Here is an 18,526-nt window from a genome sequence, read left to right on the forward strand (position 1 = left end):
GAAAGACACCCACTTTGTGCAGACCTCAAGCAAGAACACAGAAATCCTGGCTGTTTACAGTTAACTACATGTGATGCAGGTGATGCTGACAGCTCAGACAATGGATGTGCTGTCCCAGAGTCTACAAATAAATAAGATCATTAGCTAACTCTGGCACATTTCCAAACTGAAATGTTGATTAATGTACCCTGGTGAATAAAGAAATAAAGAAAAAAAGAATCTAGTAATAGAAAAGGAAGCAACAATTACATCATATTAGATGAGATTCAACTTTATTGTTACTGCACAAGTACTGAGACAGCTAAATGTGGAGAAAACACAAATTGAACTGCTGATCAGGAAGCAAAGCCCCTTGAGATTGAGATATATATATATATATATATACACTGTATATGTATATATATACACTGTATATGTATATATATATATAAAACGCTTTACTTTAACACAAAATATCAGTCAATGCCATTTTGCAATGGTCTTCAGACCTGTCTGTAGGTGGTACTGTGTCCTAGCTTGTTGTCATCTTCATCCCTTTTAAAATTGTCAGCAAAATGGTAAATGGTCTGTATTTGTATAGATCCTTTCTAGTCATTTCAACTACTCAATGCGCTTTTACATAACATCCCCATTCACACGGGAGGGATCTAAGTTGGAGGACACTGTTCTTTCACATACATTCACACACTGAAGCTACTTCAGGAGCAAGTGGGGTTCTTGCCCAAGGACACTTTGACATGTTGACTCATAGGAGCTGGGGATCGAACCACCGACCTTCCGATTAATGGACGACCCACTCTATCACTGAGCCACAGCCGCCCATCTGAACATGAAATTGCTGCTTTAAAAGCATCAGTGAATTTCATACTAACATCATGGAGCAGATTAGATCAAGACTACGTCAGAGTCTCCAGCCATACTAGCATTTCTGTGAGACTCTATTTAGGCACAGCAGGGTTTTAAACTAAATTATAGCTGAGTTACATTACTGAGTTATATAACCACTTCCTCCCACTGTGCAAAAGTGAAGCAAAAGGATTATGAATAAGGAAGCCATTTTGCTTTTGTGACTCTGCAGTAGAAACAGCAGCGGGATGGTGTTAGACTAATGTTGGGAGTGTGAATACAAAAACATTGTATGTAATAAAAAAAAATTGAATATTGTGGCACATGGCACTCTCACCCATCAATGAGTAGACTGAGTATAGCTATCTAAAAATATAAAGTGCTTAAATCTTTAGGACTGGGATTTTGAGACTTGTTGATAACCAGTAATATAACAAGGCTACAGGCCTGGATCAAGGGGCAGAGCTGCATTCACTGTGAGTAATGGAGACCACACCAACAGCATGGGACACCGACAAGGAGTGAAGCTTGATGTAGGCCTGAAGCAAGAGTTTCAAGACCTCCATGACCTCTTTTGAGATGAAGATCATCCTCACTCTTGTCACTGAGGGACATCGGTGCTGCCCGCTGAGCCAGGAGCGACCTTGTGCTGGTGACGTGTGTCTTGTGTTCATGGGAGCATTAGCTTCCTCAGAAGCATCCCGGGTGGGGCAGTCCCTGCTGGTTAACAGTGTCATTTTTCAAATGCTCTTTTTGTAAAATGCATGTTACTTAATTAAAATCTGATGTGGTGTTAAGGTTTTTTTCTTAGTATTCTTCTGCCACCCATGTGGGTCTGTGCTGAAGTCAAAAGTGCTGCTATTGTGAGACTGTCATGTTCAAGATGCAGCTCAGTGCTGCACAGACACTTAGAGAACAGTGCTGACCTCTAAAACCCTCTGGCTATCTGAATGTTCTGAGGTCAGACCGCTTGGTCCTCATGAAAATGAGCCCAGTGACAGTACAGTGACAAAGCGATCTGAACTTACATGTCAGCTTCTGAACGGCTTTATGACAAATGTTGAGTTCACACAGTACCACATTGCCAGGACTGTCTGTAATTTCTCTCTTTTTAATGTTAATTCCAAATTGAATTTCATTCTGAGTTTTTTTTTGGCCAGCTACTCATGCAACACAACGCCAGCTTTTTGAGGTGGCATAAGTGGGTCTACTTTGCAGAATCAACGTCCCAAAATCATGTCCGTTACCATGCAGCACAAATCTGTTAAAAATATAATCATTTAATCAACAACAGCAAACTATATACTTAGAGCAATTGCAGCAGAATAAAGAAATATACTTAAAGCGTCATCGTAGAAATCATCAACCTTAGTTCGATGCTCCCCATCCAGGTGGTGCATTTATAATGTTTAATGTTGTTAATGCATGAATGTCTGTAAATGTGTCTGCTTGATGTATGAGGCCTACTAAACTTACCAAACCATGAGGCAATCTACAAAAAGGCAGGGCAATTTCCCAAGACTATAACCACTTTTCCCCTGTTTTCACACATAACTCAGATTTACTTAGCTGTTCATGAAAAATTCCCCAGGTGGAAACACTAAGAGTCATAACTGGTCACACAACAATCAGACTTGCAGGGTATACATTCTGGGCCAAGAGGCATGTCCATGTGTTCAACAATGGATCTTCAACGGAGACGTTGAGGAACAAGGACAACAATGAAATCCATGCCACCCTTGTCCATCATGTGCTTATACATGGGAGGACTATGAGCGAAGCCGTTGCTAGTGCAACAGTATGTGCAGGTGATTGCTACACTGTACAGAATGTTTCCAGTGTGCAGAGTACAGCCCCCTGTGGTACATAATCTTCCATTCTAGTACAGAATTACACTGTAGTGCTGTATTTGTAGTAAAATGTGTGGTTTTGGACTTCTGTAGAGAGCATGTGAGGATGAGATGATGGGAATGCTGATGCTGAGTATCTAAACATCTGTTGCATTTGGAAGTAAAGCTATAAGACATTGGGTGTGTTACTGTGCATGGACACGTTTTGTCAGTGCGACAGTGCAAACGAAGATCAAAATATATACATATACATATGCATTAGTACTCCCCTATCCAATAATGTAATGTAATGTATTTACACTATAACAATACCATTTTGAATTCGACTCCACATGGTGTTCCTGAAGGGTTATCTTGATAGTCAGCTCTCTGATTTTACAAAATTCCAAATTATTTCTCTGAATGCCCATTATAAACATTTTGGCAGCAGTGTTTTGAGTTAATCCCTCTGGTGTGCAACAAGCAGTCATGTAATCTGTGTTTTTGACAGCTTGTGCGCTGTCTGGGGGAAAAGTTTGAATTAGACTCAGCAGTTAGATGTTTGGACCGAAAGTTTTTAAAAATCATGTGTGAAGAGCCCACATAGGAAAAAAATATAAAATGTATTATTAATCAGAAAAACACAGTTTGCAGCAGAACCAACACAATTCAGAAAGTGTAGCCTTCAGAAGACTGCAACAAAACAAGTCACAGTGTTTGATAAAGTACAAAACCATAGATGAAGTCTGTTTCATCTTATCAAGGCCTCATCTTCATTGTCAAGTGTCCACATACGTTACACCATATAGTGGCTTACACACTATGTTTATTAGGTGTGTTTTCATGCATGCATATTTTACAGATTTCTTTATCAATCCACTGCTGTGCAGCCATGGGGATATTTAAGAAGACATGGAGAGCAGGTTTTAAATCTGCACCTCAGTAGGCTCCTTCTGAGCCTCCACCGTGCAGTTAAAATCAATTACAGCACGGTGTTTGCTCTTCCCAGCATGCTTTGCTGTTCTGCAGCTCTGACCTTGTAGATACACCCTCTGAAATACTTTCACCAGACACAAGGTGCAGCACTAATCACTGAGATGTAAATTTCAATCGGCAGGGGACTCAATGTCAGCATGGAGGGAAAGGAGTCGAGTTGGCAGAGAGATTCACTGACTGCGATGACTTCCTGTTTCAGTTCTGGACAGAAACACTGGCTCAGCAAATCAGCGAGAAACACACTGGTGCTGAAAATTCACTATGTTTTTTTGTTGTTTTTCATGTCCCCTTGCCAGTTTCTTTTACTCAGTACATCGCGTACAGCAGTCATCAGTAATGTCGCTCTGCTCCATGTACATTAGGACAAGGCTTTTATTTTTTACGTCATAACTGACATGGTGGTAGCAAACAGGTTCAGCTCTCCGGTCCACAATCTAAAATCTGGACAGGAAGGGCCTGTTAGAAGCAACATTCTTGTGCAAAGAAAGATGAGGTAAACAGAACATACTACACAAATGGTCCTTTATGAGCACAGCTCCTAACACTAAACCAAACTTTAATTCCTGCAGTTTGTTGGTACCTGTAAAAGGGTTAAATAAGGAACAATGCAGTAAAATAACGCTAATAAGAGGTTTCACCACCACACAGCTTTAATGCAGGGCCTCTTGGTCTGGAGTTTTAAATCACTCTGGAAAAATTTGGCCAGGAAACTCATCATCAGGCTCAAAATGACTCCATGTCTTGTGCACGTTCAGCAAATACTGTGTCACTGTGTATCTGTGTAACCTAAAGCAGTGTTGTTATTTATTGCCATCTGAAGTGTCCAGATATCATGACTTTCACATACCATCTGCTGAATGATTTTCTTTTTTTTTTTTTTTGATATGGAGGAGCCAAAACGGTTCTGGATTCCGTGATTCCTTTTACTAATATCAGTACAATCTGCCGTCACTGGAGTTGAACTCCAGCTGAATGAATGAATAATAATTTAAATCAGAGACAAAAGATGGAAGTCAAATGAATACAAATTGACGACAAAATATAAATGTGTACACATTGTGTGGCCACCCATTAATAGAACAACCAAGCAGACGCGACAATCTACAACACAAGCAGCAACAACATCTATGAGAGATCTGTGTTAAATAATAATTTTATAGCACCATCATAATCTCCTTCATCCTTGCAAAATGTTCAGCTACCTTGTTCTTGTCAACGACAATGTCCTTCCCTATGGATAGTATGGTGAGGTTTCAGAGTCTGGTCTCCTTCATGTTTTTAGATTTTTTTTAGTTTTTAATTAACTTAAATTGAGTTCCATATCTACACTAGTGACTGGCAGTATTTTGTCAATACAATATATACCAAATGATGTTGGGAAATACCTTTTCCATTTCATTGCAGATCATGAATGGCACAATAGCATTCAAACCAACAAGTACTGGTTATGATATGGATGATGATGGTGATGGTGGTGATGATGGTGAATTTTTTGTAAAATGCTTCATTTCCCATTTAATTGTATTCTTATGTACAGTAGGCCATCTTGCTATAAATTGTAAATGCATGTTGGAATATAGTGCAATGTAATTAGTTTCTTTACATAAAATAGATAAGACTTGACGATAAATAAGAATTCAGTATTTTCTTAAAAACTATCAGAAGCATTTGAATTCTATCACCTGCTATTCCTAGAATCTGAATGATTCACAGATGAAATTGAGGCTGAAAAAAGATCATATAAACACACAAAGGGCTGAATACGGACAATGAGCCTGTTTCTGCACCAAGGAGACACGAAGACGTCCAGGTTGAAATAAAGCTTCCACCTTGTACGAGTGTAAACAAGTTGAGGAGATCTGACAAATTTAGTTCACAGATTCCTGCTGAGGCAAAAAGCCTCCAAGCAGATCAAATGCCATGAAATTGGCTGAGGTTATTCTCTTTGTGTACAGACACCTGCCTGCGTGGCATCTCATTCTGTTGCCAAATTTCTGATAACATGCTTTGATATTGAGCAGACAAATCAATGTCTGCAGACATAATGAACACAAATCAATACTGTTTGTTCAATCAACATTTTTACATCATGGCCTGTGGATGAAAGTACATCTGAATGTATTGACAGCTCCAGTTAATGTGAAAAAATAAATACTGCATTGGTTGTTTCTTAAGTTTTGATTTCAATAATCACTTCATTTACATTTAAATTAATGACTATACATATTTAAAAGGACATAAAACACATACCAGAACAATATTTCACCTGTTCAGTAGTACTGATCTGTGGCCTGGAACGGAAAAAATAAAAAAAATATTGTATCACTACTAACTAATGGCGCGTTTCCACTAGTACCTACTCGGCTCGACTCGACTCGACTCGGTTTGGTTGCGTTTCCACTAGCACTAGTACCTGGTACCAGGTACTATTTTAGTACCTCCTCTGCCGGGGTTCCAAGCGAGTCGAGCTGAAAATGCGACGTCACCAGACTGCAGGCCATCGATTTGCCAGGGAGCAGGAGAAACAGATGATGAAAATGATTGAAGTCACATATTAAATTGTAGCACCATTCTACTTAAGATTATACTCAACCCCAACAATATCCAGAAGAAAATATTGTGTAATATTGAACTGCAGGGAGCTATAGAAGAGAGCAAAACTAATTCGATAAAAAAAGCTACAGAGAATGGACATCTCTGTGTCCTTAGCCTATTTGTTTACATTTTGGCACATGTGTATCATGGAAAGTCCTGCAGATTTGGCCTCTAGCAGTTCCTGTCCACACAACAGCTACACAGAGAGTCAACACCTGCTTAACAGACGAAAACATATGATTACAATGATTATTATGAGACAAGATCTGAAGTTTAAGCAGTGCCTTTTTAATGTTCCAAATCAATTTATGGATGTCTGTCTTGTTACAAAGTTTGTACTTTGTGTGTAAGTTTTGACTGATATTTGACTCAATATGAATGATTTTAATTCATGTATTCATTTTTGTGTGTGTTCATGTTGGGGACTCATACCTGAACAATTTATTGTTCTAATGCTGTACATGTGTGTATTCATTACTGTGTGTGGGTCATGCACTTTATTGAGCCTTGTCCACACATTGTAGTGAAACTGAATGGAGTTCAGCAATGTGCAGCAGAGGACTAATGTTATTGCACAATTATCCATTCAGCTTTGCTGAAGTAAGATATTGAATTTCTACACAGAGACACCTGAATTCATTCACCATATTAATAATGTTTATGATGATAAAGGTTTTGCCTTCCTGCCACCTGGATCACATTAGTATCTTACTGAAATATCTGACAGTCTGAGTGCTTTTTGCCACAGATGCATGTGAAGGATTAGATTCACGTTTTGGCTCAGAGCAGTGGCTACGTGACATTTTTGTTTGACTCCCCCAAAGGCTACACCATCAATATCTACATGGCTGTTAAATGCCAGAGCAGCAGTTTCTCAGTGATCTGACGCCCAGCTAACAAAACGAGCTTCTTACCTGACAAAAGGCTGCAGCGCCGTTCATCACACAAAGTTCAGACTGCTGCTTCGCCTGGTTTCCTTTCAACACAACGGCCCGTACAGCAGAGGGTCTCCCTGTAAAGACATGTGGGGGAAAAAAATACAATAAGAAGGACAGAGTCTATGAGTAAAGCTGGTCCATTTCAGTGCAGCTGCCCCACTGAAATCTAATTTCATGGTGCTTTCACTGCACTGGCCTCCAGTCATGCTACTAATCTAATCTCTCAGGCTTCAAATTGTTTTATGATGTTACAGCTCCAGTGTTAGTGTAATAACATTTTCTATTGGTGGACTAACGTGTACATGTTTTTTTTTTCCTATAATTGGTCTCAGACCTGATCACATTTGACACCATCCTCATTCTATTAACACAAATTCAGAAATATCTGGTAACATACTAACCATGGTTCACTGAGTGAAGAGACTTATCTCCACCCTCTGTATATCTTCCATACATACAGTGAATGATACCAAGCTGTCGGGGTATACAGATATGTCTGTGGTGCACACCAGCTCACCTGAAGCACCTGTGCTGGCATTAAATCACTAATAGTTTTATCAGAACATGTCTGAGAATGCTAGAATGCTTCATGAATCCATGTTATAATGTCGTAATGACGTTTTCTATCTCATCAACACTATTTCAAGGCAGCCACACCATGAGTTGAGTGAACCTGAACTCCAGACAGAGCAGACACACCCAAAACGCATACACCCACTGAACTGTGTCCAAAACCCACTGGAACAGCCTAGACATCAACAAGGGTCCAGTAAATGACTGAATTTGACAGCTGATCAGGCTTACTGATGGCCTGTGTGCACAAGATGTACTCTGCCAAGGCTCAGAAGACAGAAATGTAGGCAGGAATGTCAGGTTAGAGCAAATAACTACAACTTTCACCTTTCATTTAGCTTGCGCCCACAGTGTCACAGTCCTTCTGGTAAAACCCCCACTCAGTAGTTTTCCACTTACCTGGCAGCCACTCGCACCAATCAGCCAATTCCCATCACATGTTCCACTCACCTGCTCCTGATCACTCATTAAGCCAGTATTTTAGCCTTCACCACTCACTCATTCGTTGCCAGATTGGTCTTCGTTCCTTGATGCAAGACTCTCCACTGGAGAGTCTCCAGCACTCATTCCCGGAGTGATCATCTGTTGCTGACCAACCCATCTCATCTCTGTCCAGATAACCAACTCAGCCTTCTGTCTCTGGTCATGAGATTTTCCCTGCCATTCCTGGATTTTGTCTGCTTGTTGCTCCCTGGCTTTCAGCTGCTTCAATTCCCCAGGTTGGCTTCCTGACCGTCTGCCAAGCTCTGACTCTCTCTCTGCCTGCTCCTTCCCGTATCTCGCCCAGTGCTCACCTGGTTCCCGACCCGCTGCTTCACCAAGCTCTGCTCCTGCTGCAGTCCTCACGGTACCACCAGTTCTCACTGAACTGTCCACTGTGAGAGTGTTGTCCTTCCTCGCTTCACCAGCTGGAGTCCTCCAAACACAAAGAGACTCCGAACCAGGTTGTTGTTCTGAACTACATTCACCTGCTTGCCAAGCATAATGAATGACTTCTCACTGACATACAGTGTGTTTCATCTAGGTCCAAAACACTCCCGTCATACACAGCCACCGTGTAATAAGCCTGAACAGAGCAGGTTTGAATCAGAATCAGATTTACACTTGGGAAGTAATGTTCTGTAGTGCATGATGATAAACATAGTAAGGAAAAAAAAAAAAAATCTGTAATTATAGAGATGCCAACCCATAAACTATGAAGGGCAGAAAATATTGTAAGGCACCAAACCTTGAAAAGGGGATGCTCAAAAAGCAGGTTGAGGGTGTTTCTGCATGTAGTTAAGAAGGCAACCTTCTGTCATCTCTAACTTTATCTGTGATCACTCATTTTAAATACTGATATGACTACACATGGCTAATACATTATGTACAGCCCTGGTGTCTGAAAATGAAGGCTTATGTGTAAATACAACATTTTCAGGTATTTCTTGTAAACCTCTGAATTCCTGCAATCCTGAATGACACATATCAAATCTTTTATGATCATTCAGTCATCTGGCAAAATAAACAAAGTTAAATGACAACAGTTGTAATGTGTGATCAGAGGAGTTCAGAGAATTAGTGAGCGTGTCATGGGGCATCATGAGCATAAAAGAACCATCCCTCAGAGTTTCCCTACAGGCAGCAAACATCATATCCAAGACCACAGATTACCCATATTCAGGGCAGGCAAAAATAATCCAAGCAAGGCATCTGCACCTGTGGCATCACTGGCCAAGCTCTCAAGGTGTGTGCAGTTCTGTAGTCCTGACATGTTTCATTAAGACCACCACTGTGCCTGTCTCCAAACAGACCAAAACCCTCTGTCTGAATGACCACCACCCAGTGGCACTCACCTCCACCATGTTTTGAGCAGATTGTCAAAACCTTCATCACCCCCTTTCTTGACTCTCTGGACCCACTACAATCTGACCAGAGGAATACATATGTGCAAATGCTGTTTATTGATGTAAATTAAGCATTCAACGCCACTGTTACTAATTGAAAAGTATCAATAGCAGTAACAAATGTGTGTTTTACAGCAAATAATATTTCAGTATGAGAACATTTCACTTAAAAACAAATGGAAAAAAATGTTTTTTTTAGGAATCTCACCAAAAATTTATCATTTTGTGTTGTTTGAATACTACTCTCAAAAATCTGTTACTGTTAGGAATTTCATAAAGGAGGTATACACATGTTATTGAAAAATCCAAATTAAAAGGCAAAACCTTTGATTTTTTGCTTTCCTGTAGTCAGTTATCAGCAAAGGAAATTTCAACAGTCTGCAATTGGATGATTTGTGAAACTGGATGATTTGGTATTCATTTTTAAAGAATAAAAATTGGCTGGATAAATTGGTAAGCTCTGTGTAAAAGTAGCATGTCTGTTTTCAGAGATTTAAAAAATGAAAATTAATCAAGAATACTTTGTCCTACAACGATAACATAATTTTCCTGGGAGAAGATGCAGATGACTTGATCAAGGAATATCTTGTGTGTTTTAACAGCCAGTGCCATGTCAGTGCACTATGCCAAGGGGTTGTACATCTCAGAAATATCCTGGACTGATGCTTGATGGACTGGCCATCTGGAGTTTTCCCTGTTAGCTGCTTGAGAATGGGAGCTGATGCAATACAAAAATACATATGTTTAAATAACCACAGAAAAAATGTAAAAGTTGGTGCTGAAAAGCTGAGAGAGAAGAGATGAAGTCCTTTGAGACTGGTGCAGCCAAAAGTTTTAGAAGAGTGTATGATTCATAACAGTGAATCATCTCAGCTGAGTGAGCTTGAAGGCAACAGAAAGGAGAGAGAGCAGCCCACTGAGCCCAGAAACAGTTCAACTGTTGGTCAAGGTTTACTTCTGAAGCACTGAGACAGAATAAAATGAGGATGAGATAAGCAAGTTTGGGCTTTGATTTACTGGCTATTTACCTGGCTTTTTTGTGAGACATGTTTCAACTGTTTAACCCTCCTGTTGTCCTCAGGTCAAAATGACCCGCCACTGTGTTAAAAACCAAAAAAAATTCCCCTAAACGATATTTTTTCAACTTGAAATTTGATGACTTTTCCTAGATTGACCCCAACATTAGAAAAAGTGAATTGTTGCCTTTATTCACATTTCCATGTAAGCTGTACAAAAAAAGGTACAAAGATCGTCTTCGGGTCAAAATGACCCGACAGTCAAATTGAGTTGAAATCACAATCACAGAGTTAGTTACACACCACAGAATGTGAGAAGGTTTTAGTTCTGTCTCAGATCAATCAGTAGCAGACCTAAACAAGACAAGACAGGTGGTCTTCTTGCAGACTGCACTGCCTTTGATCTGACCCAAATGTAACAATATTGCCCCTTTGTCTGTGGATTCCCAGAGGCTATAAAGGTGCTGTAGATGACAGTACCCCGAATTATCTCTGTGCTGAAGCCATGAGTGCTCGTCATAACGTCGAACAGGCTCTAGAGCTGATTTTTTTTTTTTTTCAGCAAGACAACTGTGATTCAGAAGAGGAAGTGGAGGATGTATCAGAAGAAGATGGGGAGGAATACCCTATAATACCCATAATCTTAGCAGGTGTATACAGTCATGTGACTGCAGCTAGTCTATGGGATGCAGAGAGTGGAAGGCCAATTTTCTGAGGCACAATGCCACTCAAACTCTTTCACACCTACTCAAGACTGCTACGATTTGATAACCGGGAGTCAAGACAACAAGAAACAATAATACAATTAACAGTGTCACAGCAATGAGTGGTGTCTTGAATAAATGCAATCTTTCTGCCAGGTGAAGAGGGAAAACTCAGGTATTCACACAATTTGTGGTGAATGACAAGTTGTTTCTTCAAGCAAAATAAGATTTGGTGTTTCAAATTCAATTAAGTTGCTTATATTGGGGGTTTAACGAAGATGGGTCATTTTGACCCGGAGGACACGGGGTGTATACAGAATATGAGGACAACAGGAGGGTTAATAAAATTTTAACACAACTTTTAATGAAGTTGCTGAGTTCATCAATGTCACTTTTCATGATCCAGCCAATCATAATCTGGATAGTGCAGGACATTAAACAAAGACTCAAGTGCTACAGCAAACTATAGAAATGTTTAATTTATTGTCATGCATGCATGTTTAGGACTGTTGACAAGTTGGTACTTACCAGCCTTCCTATATTCATTCTTTTACTGGTCATATGACTCCAGAGATTCTTGCTGCCAGAGCAACATGTTCCCCTTGTTCTATTTTACATCATTTTTAGCAAAGTGTGAATGTCATGTTTTAAAGCTGCAAGCAGCACAAACTGAATGTCTTTCACCACCTGTCAATGTGTGCTGTACAGATGTGGCAGCCCCATCTTGTAGTGTAGTAACTATCTTTGATGATCTTCAGACAATGGTGCACCATAATATATTTTTGACATTAAAGGAACGTGTAATATGGAGCTGTCTTACGCAGGATTACCATCGCATCTAACTCTTAAATGCAGTTTTATGTACTGGTGCAAAAGCACTTGTAGCAGCATAGAAATTGTGTTTCCATATTGCTCTATGCTCTGTGGCAGTGCTTAATTGGCATCACCACAGCCAACCACTAGAGGCGCTATAACTATTTAAGGGGTGATTTCCCCCCTTCCGGCTCTCTCTCTGCTCCCTGATCGGTTGCGTCATTTCTGGTCCAACCACGCACACGTCAGGCAGGTAATGCGGCTAGTCTGCTCACCTGCTGTGTTAACTCCTTGGCTGCTTCTAATTGTTGTTGCGTGCACCCGAGCTCCAGTATTTGTGTACCCTGCTCACTGTTAGCGCGGTGGTGAATGCTGGTCGTGGGTCGTCTCTCTTTCTCGCCCTCCCTTTGAGCGTGACTCTGCTTTTACGGATCCCTGCGGTCAAGTGTGTGTGTGTGCCTTTTATGTCCGACTGATTGGGGTGTGGGTTACACTTTTGTTTCCTTTTGGATTAATTCATTCAGTTGCCCTGCCCAGTTATTTTGATTTGCTGTATTGTATTAATTATTTCTGTATTTAGATTTATTTGCTTAGATATTTCATTTGGGCAGTGGGTTTTCTGTTCTTTACATTGTTTGTTTCTCTTTGCATTTCTAGTAATTTGTATTTGGCAGCTGACGTTTTTGTTTAATTGATTTCTACTTGATTTATACCGTAGCTGCCAACTTTCTGTTTCCTAGGTTTTGTATATTTTGTTTATTGACAGTTTGGTTGGATTCTTTGGTTTGTGCGCAACCCCACTAATTTGTGTGTGCTCCTCCTTCTTCTTAGTTGCTGAGGTCCGGTGGTGTTGAGGGCTGGTGGTCTGGTGGCGGGATCCCCCTCTTGTGTACTGTGCTCCCTGGGATCCGGGTACCCTTCATGTGTGTTTGTGTGTGGGACTGTCACGTATGGCTGGGTGCTTTCTTTTTTTTTTGTTTTTGTTGGGATTCGCTGCACCTATCATTCAGCCTATACTCACCGGTAGCCTCAGTCCCCAATTTCAATCCCTGTGTGAATGGTGTGTTTTTATGATTTTAACCAAATACTTATTTTTTTTCTAATAAAGCATGTGCAATTTTAAAATTGGAACCACGTCTCCTGCCGGTGCTGTCATTGAATTCTTTGGGTGAAATTCCCAAGGTGGCGTTGTCTGGCAACTTAGTCCTAGTTTAAAAGTGTGATTAAAACCAATTTACTAATTCTCCTGACCCTCCACTGGCCACACACTTTTACAGAATGCAGCAGTATTTCACTTTTTTGGTAAAGCAAATAATTAAGTTGGGGAAATTGTAATTTGACTAATGGTAAAATTGGGTTGTAGAATTACAAAATGAGATTTGAAAGTAATCAAATCATTAAAATCTACCCAGTCTCTCAGAAGTTTGTGAAATAATCAGGAATTTTAATCTATTGATTCATGGACATGAATTTCTCTGTGTCCCTAAGCACTATTATCAAACCAATGTATTTCAGTGGAATTATCTTTTTGTGCCTACAGTGTCTTTTATTTATTTATTTTTTTGTCAGTATGACTTCTGTAGGAATTGGGAGCACAGAACCTGTACTGTTACTCATTTTATGCTCTATGTTAGTTTTTTAACTTTAAGTGTTACATTGCTCAACATTTAATCACAAGATTATATTCTTGTTTACCTCTTTATCTTATTTTCTACATCAGACCGTTGCGGTCTTGAGGGTCCACTGCAGGTCTAAAATATGTCAACAATAAGACCAGTAAATGTTATGACCATCCATTTCAAATTATTTCTCCTTCCATCTTGGAAAGTCATGTTTTGTCAGTTTTTAATAGCAGAAGGGGCTCTGTGGTGAAGACGCTCCACTTTTCCTCACTGTCAGCTTTGATAAGTCAGCAATACGACTGGTTATGCCTCCACGTCACCCATTAATTCCTGATAATGGACATCTCGTCGGGCATTATCACATATATACATGGGCATGAAAAGATAATCCCATTACACTAGTTTGAAAATCGTGCTGAGGGACACGGAAAAAATGGGAAATTTGTGTCCATGGACAAGAATTAATAGATTAAATTTTATCACTGTTTCATGGACTTCTGTGAGACTGGGTTGTTACAGTATATTTGATTGGAAGTAACTGAGTTGTTTAAAACTTAAATTATTTCAAGAGTCTGTGACCAATTGAAGTAATTCTTTTAAGTTGGCTCTCAAATCTCTTCAGGGCATACTGGTGAAGCAACACATTGGCTAACCTTTAGACAGGTAAGAAATAAGTGGACATCCTTCTTGAGAAGTGAAATCCAGTTATTATACAGAATTAATCTCTAGCTCTTTTACAAATCCGTCCATATTGTAAAGCAGGAAATGTAAATGCAAACAGATCTTGTACATTTATTCCTTCCTATGTTATGTTTAATTTGATACAGTGTTCCCCAGATCTGCTTCTCATAGTCTAACTTTGGCTCATGTGTTGTCCTCAAACCAAACCTCTCAGTTCGCCCTACAGGCCTTCACTCCCTCTGTTGTTAAGGCGTTTGGAGGAGAATTCAAGCTATTGATTGCAGGAAACAACCGAAGGGGATAAATTGGATCCTTACTTTTTAAAGCTCTATGCCCCATTCATTGCAGACCAAATTACATATCTTTTTAATCTCTCCATCTCTACTGAAGTCTTTCCCCAAGTCTGGAAATCAGAACACCTATCATCACCTTTATGCAATGGGACTATTGCGAAGGTGATGGAGAATGATCATCCAATTTTCAAACTGTCCTGTCTTACTAAATTCCTGATGTCATTAGTTAATCATCAGCTCAAATTATTTCTTTAAAGCAATTCTGTGGTAAGTCCACACTAATCTGGGTTCAGAGCAAAACATGGTACTGTCACTGTTACCTTGGTTGGTAATGATATTGTAAATGCTATTAAAAAGGAACATTTTATGCATTTGACACTGATAGATGACCTACTCCTTCACAGGCTCTGTGATATTGGTTTTGATAATAAGTCTGTAAATTGTTTCAGGACTGTTTCTGTCTCATAGACAGCAGTGTGTAAAGTAATGTGAAATTATCGTTCTGTATTTTTGCCACTGTCAAAGGCACAGCGTTCAATACTGGGTCCTATATGATTTATATAAATATTACATCCCTTGTTGCAAATTGTAAAGCCCACTTTTATGCGGGTGATACAATTCTCTATTGCTTTGACAAACTCAGCCACAGAAATTTTACAACAAGCTTTATACAACTTAGAAGATACATAGAAAGTACATGCTATTCTCTAGAGTCAGAGATAGAGATCATTTTTATCTTACCACTCTGAAGGGACACAGTATTGAGTCTCGGAGTATAAATATCAAAGTTACATTCAAAATTCACATTGATACATTCATCAGTAACCTACATCAAAAATTGGGTATTTGCACAGAAACTGAGCTAATTTTCCCTTGTTCATTAGAAAACGAGTAATTGAAGCCGTCTTCATGTCTGTTCTGGATTATGGAGATATCAGATATATGCAGATACCACTGCCCTCCCTTACACAACTAGATTCAGTTTATCACTCCACTCCTAGATTAATTACCCATGACAGTTAATCTACTCTTCATTGCACATTGTATGAAAAGGTTGGGTGGCCATCCCTAACAGTAAATGGATCTGGCATTGTTTTTTGTTCATCTATAAAGCCCTTAATGGCAACTTGTCATATTATATTACTTCCCTATTAAACTGGTCCTGTAACCATTACTCCACCCATTCAAGTGGCAGTCTGATGCTCAAAGTCCTACGCAAAAACACCTGATTTGGAAAAACTGCTTTTAGTTTTTTTGCTGCACACACTTGGAGCATTTTACAAAGCACATGAAAACTTAACACACTTTAAGTGTGTTGTATTGTTGGTTGGTTTGTTTTCATGTTAATTATTTTCATATGTATTCTGTTTTGTAATCTCTGCATCAATGAAAATGAGTGCACGCCCTCAATGATTCCTCTAACTTTAGATAAAGGTTGAATGAACTCGTTTTCCTTTGCTATGAAATTACTAACCAAACCAGCGGATGAAGAACAAGTCATTCAATAGTTCAATATGTTATTTTCCTCTGTCCTTCCTTTTCCAATATCCACTCCAGTGCATCCATGCTTTGCCTGAAATAAAAGCTTTACAAGGGATTGATCGATAGCCATCGACTGCTACAAGATATTTAGTTGAGCCCTTCACTTAAGTCAGGCAGAAAACAAAAGCAACTGAAGGACTTATTTTTTTCTTTTATCTATATAAATAGAGCGAAACATAAACAGAGTTTGTTATGAAGACTGCCCAGGGTGCTGCGGCAGCTCCATCGATTCAGTTTGGATTTCTCTTTAGAGAAATCTTATTTCACATTAAAGCACTTTAAAGAGACTGTTTGGCTGGAGTACATTTAAAGGCCACCGTCGGCCTAGTGCATCCCCAAAATATCATGAACTTAAAGAACACTCTGATAATGGATGTTTAAAGGCCATCGTTGATATTTGGTTTAAAGCTGCACATATTTTATCACAGTTTTTTGAGGCCCTGTTAAACGACATAATTCATGTAAAATGAAAGACTAATGAAACAAACTTAAAAAAAAAAAAAAGAAATCGATCCATACTGTAAAGTGTAGCTGACACACTTGAAATAGGGTGGTCATGGCACCTGCTTTTGATTAATTTTAGATTTTCGTTTTGACAAAAAGGTATATCAGTCAAATATATTATGATTTTGATAATAATTCATAATTACAAATATTTGTATTATATATGTTCATGATTTTTTTATGTTTCATAAAAATATCAGATATTTTCTGCAGCAGTTTGTTCCTCATATATGCTAATACAATAGAGTCATTTTAATTTCACTGAGGTTTGAGAGAAAATGAATAAATAATGAAAAAAGAAGCTATTTCCTCTGGGATTTCACTTCCAAAGCCTATTCCTAGCAGAGCGAGGTGGAAGAAAGTGAGAGATAAGCACTTTGATAGTTGTCTTCCGGCCTCTTGAAATGGAAAAAGTTTCTCTTAAGTTTCTCAGTGAGCTGCGACATCACTGTAGTCGTAAAGGGATTATATCAGGTCATTAATGCTACATTGTGTTCAGAATGGGACACACATGTTCACAGACTTTCTGTATTGAACAGTTTTTCTTACTTTTCACTCCTTCAGCTCTCTGACAAAGTGAAACATTTCTAATTAAGCTGTGGGTTTTCACTCGGCCCCCAGTTTGTTAATCAACCATGTAATTGCTTTAAATTGGATAAATCACTGCCCAATTCAGTTGGTAATTCCAGCTGTGCTCTGTTCATTGCAGCAGCTGGGTGAAGGAAATTACGAAGTTTTCCCGTTAGTAGCTGCTGGACGAATGTGGTTTAAGGTCTTCTTAGACAGAGGGGTTCTTTTTGCAACACAGACCTCTAACACAAAACTATGGATGACATTCATCGATTCAGTCACAGAGGGACCAGGCTTTTGTTTGGGACAGGCTTTTTTTTGTATTTTCACTTGCGTCTCACTTAATACAGACTCAAAATGTCCTCCATGATTTTTTGTTGTCTTGATAAGTTTAGATATAAAGTATTTTGTCACAGCACTACCTCGATCAGAACAATGACAGCCATGTCTTACTGATCACCATTGCTCTCACTTTCTCTTCTTTAACAGAAATGCCGTTTTCATTCATCAACTACTGAAATTGCAACTCAACAATTCCAGCAGATTTTCACATTAAAAGTATTACAATCATTCCATCACTAGTAGGCCTATGATGTGAAAAAATAACATTGGTCTAGAAAATGGAAAAGTGTAAAACTGGGATTAATACGTGAATGAAACTCGTATTTCTGTTAAGAAGAGAAAATCAGAACAGCACAGTTGTGTTGCGAGTATGACTTGGCACCTGTTATGCTGATGGAATTAGTGCTAGTTAGTGCTTAGTTTTCAGCCGACCCTTATTAGCGACCTAGCAGCCTTCTTTTTTCTGGCTGTCTATACCTCCAGCGATTATTGGAGACTGAAATTTTAGATGCACCTATTGTCATGGGTGCGTCGAGCATTTAAATCCTATCAGCACTAACAAATTGTCACTCTGCAGCTTGTTGCCATTTGTCCCAGGGAAACAGGGAACATCTGCACCTACTGCGTTCTATGTAACCTTGCGCACATGTTGATGTGTTAGAATACTCCACCTTTCTATTTTCCCATGTCAATGCACACCAGCATCAGTAAATCAGGAATTTGATTACATTCCCTCCCCAGATAAGCACTGTACCTCAAACACTTTTGTCTGTATG

The sequence above is a fragment of the Pempheris klunzingeri genome, chromosome 10 (genome assembly GCF_042242105.1).
Source record: "Pempheris klunzingeri isolate RE-2024b chromosome 10, fPemKlu1.hap1, whole genome shotgun sequence".
NCBI lineage: Eukaryota > Metazoa > Chordata > Actinopteri > Acropomatiformes > Pempheridae > Pempheris > Pempheris klunzingeri.